The sequence below is a fragment of the Carcharodon carcharias genome, chromosome 1, assembly GCF_017639515.1.
Source record: "Carcharodon carcharias isolate sCarCar2 chromosome 1, sCarCar2.pri, whole genome shotgun sequence".
Taxonomy (NCBI): Eukaryota; Metazoa; Chordata; class Chondrichthyes; order Lamniformes; family Lamnidae; genus Carcharodon; species Carcharodon carcharias.
In genome coordinates, this window is record NC_054467.1 from 87258249 (window position 1) to 87273452 (window position 15204).

The window sequence follows — 15204 nt, forward strand, 5'->3', positions numbered from 1 at the left end:
GAGAAGACCATTCAGCCCGTCGAGCCTGCTACGCCATTCAATACAATCATGGCTGATCAAACATTTCAATGCCTTTTACCCACACTATCCCCATAACCCTTAACATTATTGTTAATCAGAAATCTATCAATTTCTACCTTAAACATACTCAATGTCTGAGCTTCCATGGCTCTGGGGTAGAGAATTTTAAAGATTCGCCACCCTTTGAGTAAAGAAATTTCTCCTCATCTCGGTCCTAAGTGGCTTCTCCCTTACTTTGAAATTGTGTCCCCTGGTTCTAGACTCCCCAACCAGGGGAAACATCTTAACTGCATCTACCCTGTCTATTCCTTTAAGTATTTTGTAGGTTTCAATGAGATCACCTCTCATTTTTTGAAACTGTAGAAAATACAGGCCCAGTTTGCCCAATCTCTCTTCATAAGACAGTCCCGCCATCCCCGGAATAAGTATGATGAACTTTCATTTCACTCCTTTTAAGGCAATAGCATCCTTTCTGAGGTAAGGAGACCAAAACGGCACACAATGCTCCAGGTGCGGTCTAACAAAGTTGAAGCAACACTTCACTACTCCTGTACTCAAATCCTCTTGCGATAAAGGTTAACATACCATTTATTTGCCTTCCTAATTGCCTGCTGCACCTGCATGCTAGCTTTAAGTGACTTATGGACAAGGACACCAAGCTCCCTTTGTACATCTACACTTTCTAATCTCTTACCATTTAGGAAATTCTCTGCACATCTGTTCCTTCTACCAAAGTGGACAACCTCACATTTTCCACATTATATTCCATCTGCCATGTTCTTGTCCACTCACTAAATCTGTCTAAATTCTCCGCTTAACATCTTCCTCACAACACACATTCCCGCCTAGCTTTGTATCGGTTGCGAACTTGGAAATGTTACATTTGGTCCCCCACATCCAAATCATTGATATATATTGTGAACAGCTGGGGCCCAAGTACTGATCCTTGTGGTACCCCATTAGTCACAGCCTGCCAAAACAAGAATGACCTGTTTATTCCTACTCTCTGTTTTCTGCCTGTTAGCCAATCCTTAATCCATGTCAGTATATTGCTTCCTATCCCATGTGCTTTTATTTTGCTAATCAACTTCCTGCAGGGGCCTTTATCAAAAGCCTTCTGAAAATCCAAATATACTATGTCCATCGACTCCCCTTTATCAGTTTTGTTAGTAACATCCTCAAAAAATCTCCAACAAGTTGATTAAGACAATTATCCCTGAGCCCACTGGAATTTAATGGTGCCTCAGGGATTTAACAGGACTCGCTCCATTTTCCCATGCTTCCCAAAGACCACCCAGCAAACCTTATCAGGTTTGCCAGTGGCCTATCAGGTTGGGGGTCCTTTGTTGACAGGCGCTCAGTATCCGACCGTGGGACCCAGCATTGGGGAGATGTGGGGGACTACTGAAAGCCACGCCCCTGCCCTTACATCTGATCCCCTTCCCTGTGACCCCCCCCCCCGACCTGCCTCCAGGGATGTAATGATGATCCCTGGTGAAGGCCTCAGAACATTACTGGCACCAGCCATTCCTGGTAACGCTGCTGGCAATGGAGAGCTGGTGGCCTCTTTTGAGGTTGGGATCTCCACCCTACTGGGGCCTTGAACGCATGGGAGGCTTGATGCTGGCTAGTTAAGTGCCGGATTGCAAGTTAATAGCATCGAGCCTCCTGGACAGGGTGACGTGGGGGTGAGGGTGGGGGTGGGGGTGGCGTTGTCCATCGTAGGAACTAAATTACATTGTGTCATCTTAGCAACTTCAAAATTTTTACATCAAGTTAACCAAACGCCAGTCAAGTTATGAAACTTATCTGACAAACTATTTTATGAATCAATGTTAAAATTGAATTATAATTAATTTTTTTGTCTGCTTCTGTTGAATTTTACAGTTGCATTTACTTTTGAATATTGGTGATCTCAGCAGGGAAAACAACTAGAGAAATAAATATCTGATAGTATGAGAGAGTTGAGAGGGAAATAACAAGGTCACTGAGAATCCCAGGTTAATAGCTCAAGGGCAATGAAGAATGGGCAATAAATGTCAGCTTCACCAGCAACGCCTGTAAGTCTAGAATAAGAAACAAATTCACTGATGATGTGTCCCCATATTGTTGGATAATAATTTGTCCAAAGTTTTTTCCAATTGTTTTATGAACACTCACTGTTTCAACGTTGATTTTTAAGTAGATTATTATAGCAAACTTTCTTATTGATGTCTTTCACTCATCAGACACTGGCAATTCAGTTCTAAACTATTTTTGGTCTTCATGGTTGCAGTGGATGTGCAGTGCGCAGAAATATAGTACAGAATAGCTGTAATGCTCCTGGAAATATATGTGTATGTTTCTGCATAAAAATAATTAATGCATGAGTGCTTTTAGTACAGTTTAATTGCGGGAAGCATTAAAGTGGTGGATATTAGTTTCCAAGTATGGTGATGATCCCAGTGGCATAGTACAGGAGCAGGAATGACTTGATAATAATGCTGAGTTTGAGAGCTACCCCTCTATACCTCTTATGAGGAGATAAACCATATAAACCAGTAAGGTCCCAGCTTTAATCCCAATCTTTGTTGAGCAGATTGATCCCAGCCCAGGTGTTGTTGGTGCACTACAATCCACGTCTCTGAAGCAGGGAAGAGAAATTAGTTAGAGTTCTTGCACATCTTGCTTGAAGGACATGTTTGGGTGCTGAACAAAACTAGGGAGGAGTCTGGCTATGAAGTCCCTGTTGAATGGATAGTCAGCGCTCACTGTCCAGGCTTGCGGGGATTGAGAGTTTTATGGAAGCAGGGAGGTAATAGCATCAAAATATTTGCTGCTACAGTAGTCAACAAACCCACTGGCATCCTTTGCATCTTCCAGCTATGTGCGTATCTTCATTTCGTGATACAAGGATAGGTAGGAAGGTAAGTTATGAAGAGGACATAAGGAGGCTACAAAGGCATTTAGATAGCTTAAGTGAGTGGGCAAAGATCTGTTAAATTGAGTATAATGTGGGCAAATGTGAAATTGTCCACTTTGGCAAGAAAAATAAAAAAAAAACATAATATCTAAATAATGAGAGATTGCAGAGCTCTGAGGTGCGGAAGGATCCGTATGCCCTAGTGCATGAATTGCAAAAGGTTAATGGGCAGGTAGAGCAAGTAATTAGGAAAGCTAATAGAATGTTATCGTTTATTGTGAGGGGAACTGAATACAAAAGTAGAGAAGTAGTGCTTCAGTTGTACAGGGCATTGATGAGATCACACCTGGAGTACTGTGTACAGTATTGGATTCCTTATTTAAGGAAGGATAACAAGAGGGTTCAAGGTCAGAGTGGGCCTTTGCCCTTGAGAAGGTGGTGGTGAGCTGCCTTCTTGAACCGCTGCAGTTCATGCGGTATAGGTAGACCTACAGTGCTGTTAGGAAGGGAGTTCCAGGATTTTGACCTAGCGACAGTGAAGGAACAGCGATATATTTCCAAGTCAGGATGGTGAGTGACTTGGAGGGGAACTTCCAGGTGGTGGTGCCCCCATGTATCTGCTGCCCTTGTCCTTCTTGATGGTAGTGGTCGTGGGTTTGGAAGGTGCTGTTGAAGGAGCCTTGGTGAATTCTTGCAGTGCATCTTGTAGGTGGTAAACACTGCTGCTACTGTGCGTCGGTGGTGGAGGGTACGAATGCTTGTGGATGTGGTGCCAATCAAGCGGGCTGCTTTGTCCTGGACAGTGTCAAGCTTCTTGAGTGTTGTGGGATCTGCACTCATCCAGGCAGGTGGGGAATAGTCCATCACACTCCTGATTTGTGCCTTGTAGATGATGGAGAGGCTTCAGGGAGTCAGGAGGTGAGTTACTCATCGCAGGATTCCTATTCTCTGACCTGTTCTTATAACCACTGTATTTATATAGCTAGTATGGTTCAGTTTGTGGTCAATGGTAACCCCCAGGATATTGACAGTGGGGGATTCAATGATGGTAATGCCATTGAATATCAAGGGGTGATTCTCTCTTGTTGGAGATGGTCATTGCGTGGCACTTGTGTGGCATGAATGTTACTTGACACTTGTCAGCCCAAGCCTGGATATTGTCCAGGTTTTGCTGCATTTGGACATAGAATACTTCAGTATCTAAGGAGTCGCAAATGCTGCTGAGCATTGTGCAATCATCAGCAAACATACCCACTTCTGAAACAAAAACAGAATTACCTGCAAAAACTCAGCAGGTCTGGCAGCATCGGCGGAGAAGAAAAGAGTTGACGTTTCGAGTCCTCATGACCCTTCGACCGAACTGAGGGTCATGAGGACTCGAAACGTCAACTCTTTTTTTCTCCTGCTGAGTTTTTCCAGGTAATTCTGTTTTTGTTTTAGATTTCCAGCATCCGCAGTTTTTTTGTTTTTATACCCACTTCTGACCTCATGATGAAATGAAGGTCATTGATGAAGCAGCTGAAGATGATTGGGCTGAGGATACTACCCTGAGGAACACCTGCACTGATGTCCTGGAGCTGAGATGTCTGACATCCAACAACCACAACCAACTTCCTTTATGCTAGGTATGACTCCAACCAGTGGAGAGTTTTCCCCCTGATTCCCATTGACTCCAGTTTTGCTAGGGCTCCTTGATGCCACACTCAATCAAATGCAGCCTTGATGTCAAGGGCAATCACTCTCACCTCACCTTGGGAGTGTTTGTCCATGTTTGAACCAAGGCTCTAATGAGGTCAGAAGCTGAGTGGCCCTGGCAGAACCCAAAGTGGGTGTCAGTGAGCAGGTTGTTGCCAAATAAGTGCCACTTGATAGCACTGTTGATGACCCCTTCCATCACTTTACTGATGATGGAGAGTAGGCTGATGGGGCGATAATTGGCTGGGTTTGATGTGTCCAGCTTTTTTTGTACAGGACATACTTGGGCAATTTTCCACATAACCGGTAGATGCCAGTGTTGTAGCTGTACTGGAACCGCTTGGCTAGGGGCACAGCAAGTTCTGGAGCACAGGTCTTCACTACTTTTGCTGGAATATTGTCAGGGCCCATAGCCTTTGCAGTATCTAGTGCTTTCAGCCATTTCTTGATATCACGTGGAGTGAATTGAATTGTTTGAAGTCTGGCATTTGTGATGCTGCGGACCTGTGTTGCTTTTGTAAGTTGTAAAGAGTTTCACTCCTTGAACATACAACTGGTGCAGCCACAGGATTGTGCTTGTTTCCCAGAGAGCTGCCACTACACTAACATCTTAAGCAACTCACAGCTCCCAGAGTTTTTTAAACCCCAGCCCGGTTGATGGATGGATCCCCAGGGACAAGGGCCATCACCTCGATACATTGCTGATGACAGAGTGAGGCATCCCCAGAGCTAGGCAGAGGAGTGCTCCAATCAAACGTATGCATCCACCAGAGCCATTGTTCAGCACACCACTGGGCTTTGTAAAATGCGTTTCTGCTGCCTTGACCAGTCTGGAGGGACTCTGCAATATACATCCCAGAGGGTGTCATGAATAGTAGTGGTCTGCTGTGCACTGCACAACCTGGTGCTGCAACATGGACAAATGTTGCAAGGGGAAGAAGTGCAAGAAACATCAGCTCCCCCTCAGATTACATGGATTTGCCAGAGCATGAGAAGGAGGCCATCAATCCAAATGAGCCTTCATGGATGCCAGGGCCATGGAGAGACATGCAAGGGATGCCGAGGACAACCTGATCCACATAAGGTTTACACAACAATAACGAATCTGCATGACCATCACTCTATCGCCAGACCTGTATCGCCTTCCTGGGGCGCAGACCTAAACCTGCCATCCTTCCTTGCAGAATTAACTCTAAACCTGCACCCTCTACCACCTAGAATAGAATGGAGAAAATTTTGTCACACAAACTCGCTAATGAGTGCTGGTATCAAGGACATCTTAGAGGTATGTGGGCATCCATGTAACAGCCTGCCTTGCCCAATTATTCTGATCCAGCGCCATCTTTAAAGTGCTTTGATTGCAATTCATGTGCCTCATTTATACCCATGGAGAGTAAAGTGGGTCACATCCTCTGGAGTGCAGAGATGGAGTGGCCAGCTTTGCGTGCATTTTAATGCATGTTCATAGAATGCTCATCAGAGAAGTAACAATTCACACAAACATTCAATAAAGAATACATGAAAATGCAACACGTTCAGGAATAATGTTTATGTCTGTACCTCCTCTCTAGCCACATCACGTTGTGAAAAACATAGGGCATACTATGACTGCTACATCTGATACTATGAAAGGGTTCAACACTGCTCAATAATAAGAAATTATTACAGAAATAAATTAAATAATGTGCATTATTACAGGTCAGAAAGACATGGATGATTCACTGTGCCACCTTAGTGCTTATATTTTATTTAATTTTCTTTCTCTACCGCCACATTTAGGTGCAACCCTGACATCAGCAGCTGAGTTGGAGGGAGTGTGCTCACTGTCATGCCCTGTTGCCTTGGATGACTGTGGCAGGCATCCTTTGGAGACATGGGGCCTTGAGGGCTTGAGCGTGCTGGGGATCTCCTGCACTGGTGCAGGGGCGTCGGCACCTCAACCATGGCTGCTGGACTTGTTGCGGTCAGTGGTGGAGAAGATGAGGAGATGCCACTAGCCCTGGGTGTGTCCTGTGACATAGCCCCCTGGCACGCACTCCTCCTTGATCTGAATGCACAATGGTACTTCCCTGCCTCCCTGAGGGGAAAGGGCTCCTGGATGGATGTCCAGGGGTCTAGTCCCCTCTCGTTGAGCTCCTGCGCCGAGCCCATGGCTAGAGTGGTGGAATGCAGGTCAGGTTGCATATGGATTGAATGCTTGACTTGGCTCTCAATGGCAGATGCCATCCTCTCCATGGATGAAGCCATGTGCTCAAATGCCTGAGACATGGCAGGTCTTATGGCATGCGTGGACTCCTCCATATCCCATGCCAAGCTGCACGTAATCACTGGCATCTCTGCCATATTTTCCCCCAGCCCCTGTTGCAAATACTGCAGGTTCCTTGTGGCTGTGACCAGAGGCCCATCATCACCCTGGAATTTAGCAGGAACCTGGTCCCCAGGAGTCTTCTGAGTATCATGGGACCTGGCTGTCACATCATCCCTCAACTGCTGGGACGTGTCTTTGGTATGCCACCAGATTGTGCTCCCAAATCTACATGTGACCCTTCTGTGAAACATGTGGGTGTATCTGTGCTGGATGACAGTGCTTCCTCTGGGACACTGACTTCTTTGTCCCCAGAGGTCAAGTCTTCAGGCTACTCCACTGGCTCCGGCCTGACCTTTGGATGGTGATGACTGTCATGGAGAACAAAAAGAGTCACATTGAGAATCATCACAGTTTGAGCGCTTCACATTTTATCGCATCAATCCCATATGCCACTAGCAGGGTGCTGCCTCTTCCTCCTTACAGTGATGGTCCAGCCTTGCTGTTTACGACTGATCATGATCCCACTTTCCCAGCAATCTGCATTGCCTCCTCAGCGGCTGTGAAGAGCCTGAGGTCAGGAACTCCACTTCCTGTGCATCTCTTCTCATGGGTGTTATGTGTCTGTTGGTCTGAGGGGAGGGTCTTCTGATTCCATCTTCACAAAAGAGCACCTTCTGTCTTTTACTGGTGGCCTGGAGGAGAATGTGCAGGGAGGCATCACTGAACTGTGGGTCTGGTCTGTTGCAGTGGTCAGACATCGGGTCCGATGGAGTGTTCGAATTAATCTGACTAATATGGCACTCTCCAGCACTGCAGTGTTCTGGCAGTGATGCACAGCCTCCCTGTTTGAACAGGAGGCTTTTTAATAGGCCGCTGGTCGATGCAGCTTTGTCAGCTGATGGTGGGTTTCACCAATTAAAAGCTGCTGCTAAACCACACATATTTTTCATGCACACTGCCAACCCTTAGAATTTTAACTATAATCATGTGGGAAACAACAAAAAGAGCGAAAGTGAAAGTGGTGCACTGCTCCAGTTACAACGTCGGGAGCAGCATGCTGTTGACAAAATCCTGGCTGTTACGTTCTAGCTGTATGAGATGAGTTTAGACAGTCCGAATCCACTTCTTAGCCGACAAGGACAACCCCCAAGTGACACTAATGAAGGGAATGGAGAAATCACAAGGTGAAGTGGGTGAAAATGGAATGTTAAGACAGACTAGAGGAAGCTTTACGCTGTATCTAACCTGAGAGTGACTGATCCTGACAATGATGCTAAAAATGGGAAAGCGTTTCATTCCCTCAGCACTTAACACCCCTCAGTTGGATATACATAAAATTCACTCAAAAATTGCCTTTTGAAAACTAAAACAACTGATATGTAGTAGAGATTCTCCGATTATAATAAAAACATCTTTCTTCCTCCCTCCCTTTGTATCTCAATTTTTCTCAAGACAATATGTGGTCAGAGATAATACCTTTTCCCTCTGGATTTACAGAAGAATGAGACTGCCTAAATGTACCAGTCATCCTTATCACTTACAACACACAGTGTGCAAGCATGTGATAACTGTGTTGAATCTTACTACAAAATGTTGTGAGTAACATTATAAATATTCCTGCTAACCACCTCGTTTTGTTCCTACATGTCATTTTGATCACTTACTTTAATCATTGATGTGCTTTTGTCTCTCTGACAAATTGTCAGTGTACCATGCAATGTTTCCATTATGTGTAGGGTGCATGATGCAACAGGTGGTAATCTGCATGGACCTGTATTATGATCTGCCCCCTGAAAAGCCTAAAGTCTAAATCTCATTTTCAAAATGTCAGATATGTACTATATAACTATCATCACAGATTTGTCTTCAAAGATTTGACATTAAAGTGATACATTAATTCAAATTATAGCCCCCACCAACTTTGAAAAAGCAAAAAAGCATACTTAGTAAGATCATAGACAATGACACTTTTTTACCAATCGCTAGCCAAATTTCTTTCCACAAACCTCCCACGTGTTCCAGAATTGGCAAGAATAAAGGAATTCCAGGTGTCGTTCTGTAAATTAGCACACAATCCATGCTGGTACTTCTGCCTTCATATACCACCTGTACATTTCATAGGCTTTCTTACATTTCCTATAGAGGAAATGCGCATTTTCCACAGGTACACAGATGGGTATAATCAAATACATGAAATTAGGGAGGTCAGTAATAATTTTACAAAAACTTAAATTCATTACTGTTGTTTTTATTGAGATGTTGAATGCTGATTTAATGAGAAATTCTCCTGAGGAAAATAGCAGTGACTTGAGGAATTAAATTGCCGGCAGGGATCTGAAGGATTCTGGCAGCATATGAGCTGAGTGCTGTGGTTGCTTCTGTTGGAAATAGCACCTTGTAATCCTTGTGTGCCTCACAATTTGATCCTGTTGTAAGGTCATGAAACAATTGCTTTTTAAATCATTTTGCACACTGAAAGTGTATAACTAACGCAATACATATAAATCCTAAGAAGCAAGGGGCTGAATTTTTGCGCAGAGAGGCTGCATGTCTTTGCAAAAATGGCTGTGGACGTCTGGATCTGGAAGTTCCGTCCCGGAACCTGGCTGCCAACAATTTTGCAGTGGGGCAGGGAATTAGGGGTTGGGGGAGAGGGTGGTAGTAGTTGTAGTGAGGTTCTAAATGGCACATCTGTGGTTCACCGAGGAAACTGCACATGTTAATGTGCAGCTGCCTTCAGGCTGATCTGATTTTGACTGGTGAGAAGTCCCAAACATGATTTGTGCACTTTAGACCTGGTAAGAGAAAATATAAAGTTAGCAGCGTTATTTGGATAAGTAAGATACCCTTTAGGACAGGTAAGGTGCCCATTTGGATATGGTCCTGGGACATCTTTGGGAGAGGTCAGGTGCCCTTTGGGATTAATAAAAGTCGACATGAACGTGAATAAAAAGTTGATTAAACTCATTGGAACTGTCAAATGGAACTGTCAAACTGTCAAGAGATTTAAATATTTGAGTAAAAATCTGTCTGCAGTTTTAAAAAAACATCAGTGCTTGCTATTTCACTATGTCTGGTGAGATAAGCCTGAGGTCTAGAATTATAGGATTAGCGCTGCATAACTGATTTCACAACCTATCATTCTCAGAGTTGGGTGCCTGTCACTTCACAGTTTGACAGCTCCAAGTGCTTATAAAGTCCTTGAAGTGGGAATGTGAATACTATGTTGTTGTATGGGATTAAGTATTTGAAGGAAGGTAAATGTTGAATTATGATCCCAGCTGAGATTACCCCTGGACAAGTCTGATCCCATGGTGGAACCCAGCTTGCTAAATCCTAACTTATATTTGTTTGTTTAGATACGTGGGGAGTAGCTACTGGACAGAGTCACAAGAGTCAGCTGATTAACTTTTAACAAAAGAATAAAACACTTATTCAACAAGAAAAGATGAACTGTATTACAATACTCCTTCCCCCACACCTATACCTTAACTGATATATACAAATTTGTAAGGATAGCGCAAGCTACAAAAGCTCTTGTCTCTTTATATCTAAAGCTTTGAGTATTTTTTTCTGCTCCTCACTCTTAACTTCACTTAACAGGATCTTTACCAGGTTCTTGTCCTTCATTTGACAGAAAGGTCTGCTTGGGACTTTCTCCTGTTGCATTCCCCTGGATTCTTGGGGTTTTTCTTTAGCTTGGGACTTGCTATCTCTCTCCTTTGCTCCAGTCTCTCCTGGCAGCTACTTTCAACCAACATTAGCTTGGGATTGGCTATCTGCCCCTTCTAGGTTGCTTCTGCTTGAGAGCCGTCTTCAAACCAACTAAACTCAAACATCTTCCAAAATCAAACTGCTGTTTTTCTTCTTGTGTTTGTGTGCATTTGTGGGTGGAACCTGCCTCTCTGGACCCCTGTTGTTAGGCAACAGCACTTTATTTCCTACTTTTGTTGCATAACTTAGCTTACAGCCGTAAAAGCCTCATTAGAAATGCAAGCATCTTTTAAAGTGAAACTGAAACTCAGTTTGACCTTTCTTAACACACAGAGACAGAAATCAAACTTAAACACTAAAGTTAAAACTCATTCCTAACACTTAAAAAATACAAAAAAACTTACTTAAGCTATCTTTATTTCTTAACACTATTGAATGGGTTTTTATCAATGAGGGTTTTTTAAAAATAGTGAATTCATTCATCGACTCTTAAGGTTATTTAATCTCAGTATGGGTCCTGCTGTCTGATCATAGTGGATACTGGGTGAGCTGGCATGGAGGGTGTAAGGGCAAAGTGTGGAGTAATGGGTTGGCATGAGTTGGCACTAAGTTGGCATAGGGGCTAAAAAGCCATGGGGCTAGGTAGTGTGGCATAGGTTGGCATGGAGATTATGAGAGGCTATGGGGGCACCATGAATTGACATGTATGGGGACTGGATTGTGTAGAGAGGGTAGAGGTTGTGAGGGCTGGAGGCCTGATTTTTGTTTCATTCGTTTTTTTCAAAACTTTGACAAAGTGCTGGAGCACTTTTCATCCAGCCTGCCTCTGCATCTGGCAGTCTCCAAATTCTTTCCAGGGTCATCTGCCACAGCTTCCATTTTCTCTGCCTACCATCTCCCCCTGCTCCTTCTGGGCCAAAGATCTGAACTTCCAGGGCGCTTTTTCCCAGGTTGGGTTTGTGGAGCCAGGAATTGTTCCGATTCAGGCCAAGATGTTTTCCATCAGAGAATTGTGCTATTAGTTTTTGACCTACTGCTCATTGTGAGATGGGCAAACAGTGCCAAGGTATTGTGTGCTCCATTTCTGGGCACTATCAAAAGACTCTTCCATTAATTAATTGAAATGTGGCTCTTTCCAGTAATTGAATAGTATATGTGTGAAATATGTTCATTTTTACATATGTGAGTAAATATGCTGTGTAAAGCACAAAGGTAAACTACAACTACGCAAAGTGCAATCTGTATTAAGTCGTGTCATAGACATTAGTTTCATGCACGTACGTAAAATTTATTTCAATGCATCTAGAAAATAGATGCTGGGGCTGAGGACCATGACAAAAAATGGGGTATCTCAGATATAGTCACAGACTCATAACAGCACAGAAGGGGGCCATTTGGCCCATTGAGTCCATGCTTGCTCTCTGCAGCGTAATCCAGTCAGTCCCATTTCCCCTCTATAAGCCAAGTAGTCCAATCCTCACCAGCAATTGATAAAGTGCCACACAATAGGCTTGGGGGTAAAGTTAGCTTTCATGGAATAAAGGGACAATAGCAACATGACTGAGCGACAGGAAACAAAAGTTGTGGTGAACGGTTGATTTTTGGACTGGAGGAAGGTTTATAGTGTGTTACAATCTTGGATGAGACCAGTAATTTTTATTTTAGAATCTAAAAACCCAGGTATTTACTAAAAAAATGAAGTCACAGGTTGACAGTTTAAATCAAAAGTATTTAGCTAAATAAAAATTAAAGAACATGACTACAAATAAATACATTCTCTCTTAAACAGTCAGTTGCAATAAAGATAATAAAGTATAATGAACTCAGTTACTCATAATCTAAACTGAATTTTTTGAATCACAGTTATTTCTACACCCATTGGACTTACAACCCCAATAAACTCAAGTCAGACACTTATCAAAAATTCGAAGATTAACGCCTTGGTCTGAACACTGCTTCAAAAATCTGTGTATGGGTTGAGATTTCTTGTGCCTTCCGCTTACTTCCGGCAAGGTTCTCCCTTTACATCTTCTCCAACCATCGTACAATTGCAAACTCCCCATTCAACACAAGCGTCTCTGGCACCTTAAGCGTAGCAACCTAAGGTCAGAACTCTCCTGATTCTAATATTTTTCTCTTTGCATCTGAATCTCTCTCTCTCTCTCTCAGCTTGGCTATCTCAGAAGTTCACCTCACTGTTAGAAGTCCTTCAGTTAACAAGATTTAGCCAACACACGAAATTTTGAATGAATTCTGTTTGAATGAGATGTCTGGTCTTCTGCAGCCAGCTTGTACTCCCCCCCGAAACCTAAACAGCTTGAACACAGAATCATATTCTATAACTAACTTATGTTCACCCTTTTTTCCCTCCATTGATTATCTCCCAGGCAACCTGGTCAGATGATCATTTCCTGGAAGCTACATGCTTTACAAGAAATCATAAGCTAGAGAAACCTGATTATTAAAGGGACCATTGCATCAACACAAATATTGGCTTTTTCTCCAAAGCACATCGACTATCACAAGTGAAGTCCCAATGGAATAGTGTTAGGACTCCTGCTCTTCCCGATACATGTTAGTGACCTAGACCCTTATGTACCAGGGTACAATTTTAAAATTTACAGAGATATGGAACTTGGAAGTATTGTAAACCCTGAGGAGGATAGCAAATAACTTTTGAAGGACATAGGCAGGATGGTGGAATGAGTGGACAATTTGTTGTGTTTAACTATTGGTACCACCAATAACCTTTTAGAGATCGATAAATACTCATATAGGCACAGAGGTGGTTGAACAAGGTGCTTTGTTTATTGACTGCAATAACTGAATTAACCAAAGCAAAATGGACTCTGCGATCCCACAGTGCCCAGCTGTCAAGTACGGCAAGCACAATAAGACATTCAAAAGACATTTAATACATAACATCTTCCTCCCCCCTTATTGAAAATGTCTGTTTAACAAAACATTTTCTGGACTAGGGGAAGAGGGTAGACTGCCTCTATGCCTGCTGAACCCATCTCAAGTCTCTGACTTCTCTCCTGCTGTGGGTTACGGCGGATTTCCGGTGCTTTGACAGAGCATTACTTATCGGAGACCGATGGCAACCCAGGACCTGCATTGGAATCCAAAGTTATACCTAATGCAGGTGAAGAGGAGACGACCTCAACTTCAGTCGAGTTAGACTGAGGAGGTGAGACGGGAGTCAGTATTCCTTGACTTGGAGATGGCTCTTCCATAAGAGGTATCCTTAGATTGTGCTTGACTTTGCAACGGTTGGTCAACATGTCTCCGCCAGGTGAGATCAGCCTTCAGGGTTATGGGTCAACTGCTGAAAAATGGGATTAGTGTAGTCAGATCTTTGTTGACCGGCATGGATACAATGGGACAAATGGCCTCCTTCTGTGCTGTAAATGTCTGAGTCTAAATGTCTATGAGTCTAAATGTCTATGAGTCTATCATTTGCTGTTTGGACTGTGTACAAAACAGGCCCTGTCTGAGCAATCACAGTAGCAGGAACCTATTTAGCTCCTTTAGCATAATTACAAGCTAGAACTTCTTGTCCAGAACAGAAAATTTTTGGCTTTGACCTTTGTACTCCTCTCTCTACTTGGTCATACTGTTGATCTTGCACAACTTGCCATGTTTTTGTTGGTCTCAGCAGATCAAAGCAAGTGTGCAGTTGCCGTCTCAGTAGTAGGAATGCTGGAGTTGCTTTAGTCGTAGCATGTGGTGTGATTTGGGATTTCAGCAGAAATGTGTCCAGACACTTTTGAATGGAGGAATGTCCTCATGCCAAACTTAAAGCTTGTTACATGGTTTGAACAAATCTCTCAGCTAACCCATTGGTAAATGGGTGGTATGGTGCTGAGGTGATGTGATGAATTCCATTACTTCTCAAAAATTTCTCAAACCCTTGCGAGACAAACTGAGGTCCATTGTCAGTCACAAGTTGTTCTGGTAACCCGTAACGACTGAACATTTCTCTAAACCTTTGAATTGTACTTTCAGCTGTAGTAAAGGACATCACTGAAACTTCTGGCCATTTGGAATGAGCACCCACAACCACCACAAACATTGTTCCTTCAAATAGACCAGTGAAATTGATGTGGATGCGCTGCCACAGGTATTCCAGCCAATCTCATGGATGGAGGGGTGCCAATTGAGGCATGTTTCTCACACTGTGACATGAAGAACCAGATCTTGCCTTGGCTTCAATGTTTTGATCCAGGCCAGGACACCAAAAGTTGCTTCTTGCAATCTCTTTCATGTGAACTATTCCACAGTGTCCAACATGCAGTCGGTCCAACACTGGTTTCTTCAATGTTGGTGGAATAATAACTCGTATGCCCCAAAGCAAACATCCTAAAGTGACTGATAACTCCATTCTCCTGGAAATGTAAGGATGAAGGTCAGGTGAGACTTGGAAGTTCGGGGAAGAGTTGCCATGCATCACAAGGTCCATGACTTTGGACAATGTTGGGTCCACTCGAGTGGTTTTCTTGATTTGGACTGAAGCAATGGGTGTGTTCTCCACCTGTGCAAAGTAGAAGATGTCATCAACATT